This window comes from Monodon monoceros, unplaced genomic scaffold (assembly GCF_005190385.1).
Source record: "Monodon monoceros isolate NGI ecotype Baffin Bay Population unplaced genomic scaffold, NGI_Narwhal_1 Super_Scaffold_12, whole genome shotgun sequence".
Lineage (NCBI taxonomy): Eukaryota > Metazoa > Chordata > Mammalia > Artiodactyla > Monodontidae > Monodon > Monodon monoceros.
This window is the reverse complement of record NW_021703768.1, coordinates 134,574,658-134,579,239: the sequence shown is the minus strand read 5'-3', so window position 1 is coordinate 134,579,239 and position 4,582 is coordinate 134,574,658. Positions and strand designations below refer to the sequence as shown.

At 43.7% G+C, this 4,582-nt stretch overlaps 1 pseudogene; it reads right to left on the bottom strand.

Annotated features, from left to right (window-relative positions):
• Nucleotides 1-387: 387 nt before the first annotated feature.
• Nucleotides 388-3,954, bottom strand: LOC114892159 (annotated as a pseudogene).
• Nucleotides 3,955-4,582: the final 628 nt, after the last annotated feature.

Genomic DNA, 4,582 nt, shown 5'->3' with positions numbered 1-4,582 from the left:
ACACTTTTCCTTGTTTTAATATATTTTGTCTTTTGCTGCTTTTGAAGCGAGCTCTCAATTACAAAATATCAAACTACACTAATAAACGCCAGCCACTGGCACGGGATGGAGAAGCTTACAAGTAAGGATAGACAGAAGCAGGTGGCAAGAGGTGGGAAGTGATTGAAGCTGTGGTTACAAATGCTCAAGTGTCGGATAGCTAAAACTATCCAAAAGGTTGTGCCCTTATATTAGCACAGGTCAGACCCGTCACTACCTTGGCGGGTGGCCTCGGAGTGGCCTCGGTGTGTTTGGGTTCAGATTCCACACGGCAGTACAATTTCTTCCAGTTAAGAGTTCTTGGCTTGCACCAATCACAGGATGGCCTGAGGGCACCGGACCAGTCTATTAGTTTTTCAAAACGCTGTCATAGACCTGATAGATGTACTGGGATGCTTCAGGAGCTAGCTCTACACTTTGGTAACAGTGTGTAATTGGGGTTTTCTGGCTGGCTGTGGAGCTGGGCCAAAACCCAAATGCCATTAGTGAGTCAGGGATTGGTACAGAATCTCCTGCCCTTCCACATTCCTCTTGGCAATAGTATAAACGTTGTTGTTTTGCAACTTTCTGGAAACAGTGTCAGCATTTAAATGACTTTCCTTAATCTGAAACTGAAGTTCATTTTCATTGGGAATATCCTTCCATGTTGCAAGGAAGACCTGGCACTTCATTTTGCCGTCTTCTACAAAAAGCACATTGAGTGGGATGAGGCAGCTGAAGTAGAAGGTATCACGATTGTTTCTCACAGCCACCTGCAGGTTGTTCAGAGGTTCTATCTTCATGACTGGGTCCAAGGTGTGGAGATGCACGGAGACATCAATGCTCTGGTTTGGCATCAGTGGTGTAGGGATGGCCAGAGGAATGCTGTGGACGACACCAAAGCTATTCTTGTTAAACTGAATTGCCAAGTCTGTCATGTGCTACAGAGCTTTCTTCATGAAGTTCATTTCCATATAGATGTGCCCTTGGAGGTGAGTAAATGTTCCTGAAATCTACAAGACTTTAGCCTTTACTCCAGTCAGCCAGACAGCTTTAGGAGCCCCATATCCACCAGGTGCCCTGACTATCCCATAGAGAGTTCAAGTTGGTTATTCAGACCACTGCTGACCACAGCAGGAGTAGGTGAAGGAGCAAAGGTTGCAGGCACTGATGATGGGGTGAAGGACTGTCCCACCAGACTATGTAGCCCTCCCTCCCCAAGAGGTCCACCTTTTTGAATTATAATTTTGTCTGGATATAAGCCCAGGAGAGGGGTTGCTGGATCCTATGGCCACTCTATTTTTTTTTTTTGAGGAACCTCCATATTGTTTTCTGTAATGGCTGCACCAATTTACATTCCCACCAACAGTGTAGAAGTGTTCCCTTTTCTCCACCCCCTTTCCAGCGTTTATTTGTAGAATTTTAAATAATGGCCATTCTGACCAGTTTAAGGTGATACCTCACTGTAGTTTTGATTTTCATTTCTCTAATAATTAGCAATGGTGAGTATCTTTTCACGTGCTTATTGGCCATCTGTATGTCTTCTTTGGAGAAATGTCTATTTCAGTCTTCTGCCCATTTTTTTGATTGGGTTGTTTTTTTTATGATTCAGTTGTATGAGCTGTTTGTATATTTTGGAAATTAAGCCCTTGTAGGTTGCATCATTTGAAAATAGTTGCTCCCATTCCACAGGTTTTCTTTCCATTTTCTTTATGGTTTCCTTTGCTGTGGCAAAGCTTGTAAGTTTGTATAGGTCCCATCTGTTTATTTTTGCTTTTATTTCCATTGCCTTGGGAGAATGATCTACAAAAACACTGGTACAGCTTATGTCAGAGAATATTTTGCCTATGTTCTCTTCTAAAAGTTTTATGGTGTAATGTGTTTATATTTAACTGTTTCAGCCATTTTGAGTTTATTTTTGTGCATGGTGTGAGGGTGTGTTCTAACTTCAATGGTTTACCTGTGGCTGTCCAACATTCCCAACACCAAGTGCTGAAGAGACTTTTTTCCCATTGTATATTCTTGCCTGCTTTGTCAAAGATTAATTGACCATTGGTGTGTGGGTTTTTTTCTGGGCTCTCTAGTCTGTTTCATTGACCCATATGTCTGTTTTTGTGCCAATACCATGCTGTTTTGATTACTGTCACTTTGTAGTATTCTCTGAAGTCCGGAAGCATTATGTCTCCTGCTTTGTTCTTTTTCCTCACAATTGCTTTGGCAATTCTGTGTTGTTTATGGTTCCATATAAATGTTAGGATTCTTTGTTCTAGTTCTGTGAAAAACATCATGGGTAATTTGATAGGGATGTCATTAAATCTGTAGATTGCTTTGGGTCCAATGGCCATTTTAATAATATTTCTTCTAATCCAAGGGCATAGGATATCTTTCCACTTCTTTGAATCCTCTTCACTTTCCTTTATTAATATTTTATAGTTCTCAGCTAATAAGTCTCTCACAACCTTGGTTGGTCAGGTTTATTCACAAGTATTTTATTTTTTTGGATGCAATTTTAAAAGGGATTTTTTTCCATTCCCTTTCTGCTATTTCATTGTTAATATAAAGACATGCAACCAATTTCTGTATTTTAATCTTGTATCCTGCTGTGTTGCTGAATCTGTTTATCAGTTCTAGTAGTTTGTGTGTGGAGTCTTTAGGTTCTATATATTGTATCATGTCATCTGCCTATAATGAAAATTTTACCTCTTCCCTTCCAATTTGGATACATTTTCTTTCTTTTTCTTGTCTGATTGCTGTGGGTAGACTTCCAGTATTATGTTGAATAGAAGTGGTGAGACTGGGCATCCTTGTCTTGTTCCAGATTTTAGTGAGAAGGCTAAGTGCTTTTCACCATTAAGTATCATATTAGCTGTGGGTTTGTCATAAATAGCTTTTAGTATGTTGAGATATGTTCTCTCTATACCCACTTTCATAAGAGTTTTTATCATGAATTGGTGTTGAAATTTATCAAACGCTCTTTCTGAATCTATTGAGATGATCATGTCATTTCTGTCCTTTTTGTTGATGTGGTGTATCACACATGGATTGATGTGCGTATGTTGAAAGATCCTTGTGACCCTAGGATAATTCAACACGTTCATGGCATGTGATCATATTTGTGTGTTGTTTGGTTCGGTTTGCCAACATTTTGTTGAGAATTTTAGGTTCTATATTCATCAAAGGTATTGGCCTGTCATTTTCTTTTTTGGTGGTGTCTTTGTCTGGTTTTGGTATCAGGGTGATAGTGGCTTCATAGAATGTCTCTGGGAGGCTCCCTTTTTCTTCAGTCTTTTTTGGAAGACTATCATAAGGAGTATGTGGTGACCAGAGCTTACACTGTATGTTGAATGGGGCCTCCTCGTTGCTCTGTGGTTGACACAGCCCTGTCAGGGGCAGGGTCTGCTCCCTAGTTGTTGGAATAGAATCCCCCAGGTCTGTTTCTATGCTGGATTAGACAGCGTAATGAGGTAGGCTGGATTGGAGCACTCCCAATGGGAAGGGAGTCACTGAGCATTCCTCTTCTGGAGCTGTCCACCAGGAAGTAGTGTCACCTGTCACCCATGGTGCAGGCTCACAAAGTACACTGTTGTTGGCACTGCTCTCAGCCCTGCCTCAACTGTGGGAATGCAGGCAATCAACCCTGGTGTCCCTTAGGCACAGTGTTCACAAAGTCACCAGTGCAGATCCATAGGTGCTGATCCACTGATGTCAGGTGCCAGGACCACAGTGTCCCACACATGGATCCACTGTGGGAGCTATGGAAGCAGACTAAACTCCAGCCTGGCCCCGCCTCCATGTACCCGTGCCCATGAAGCCCACAGCTGCTAAGGCTGGACCCGTCCCAGCCACGAGAGTGCCCATTGTCCACTCGGATGTCCCACAGGCACTGAGTTTATAAAGCCAGTGGCAGTGGCATAAATCTGCAAGTTGCACAGCCATGGGGAGAGGGCTCAGGTATCAGCCTTGCTTCCTAAGTCAGGCAGTACCTTGGGAACCACTCTGATTTCAACTCCACCTCCACGTGTAGGCAACCTGCTGGTGCTTATGTGCCCCCAGAGGTCGTCATAGAGTTGGCACCAAGAAAGAGGCTGCTATGGTGGCTCTGACCCTCCCTTCAGCTGCCCCTCAACAATGATGTTTTGCCTCTATGGCCAGCCTGGTCTTCTTCCGCATACACCCCAGGTTGGGCAAACACCACACTCCAGCCTCTTCGGGCTGTCTGTGTGTGGCCAAACCCAGTCCAATCCCCTGGTGTGTCCTCTGAAGCCCAAGTTTCAGCACCCAAAACCCACACCACACGTCTTGGGCTGAGGACTGCAGCGAGGTAGCACAGATCCTCTGTGCGTGTCTCTGTTTTGTCTGTTGCAAACTGCTGCACTCTCCTCAAAGCCTCTGCAGCTCAGTTTCTGTCCCAGCTCACATGCCTACTGGTGAATGGGGTTCCCAGGGTGAGGGAAACTGTCTTTCACAGCTCCCTCCCAGGTGGGAGCTGCTGCTTCTTCTTTTTTCTTTCATTCTATCTCATCTCATTATGTGGAGATCTTTCTTGCATGTCTGGGTGTCTGAG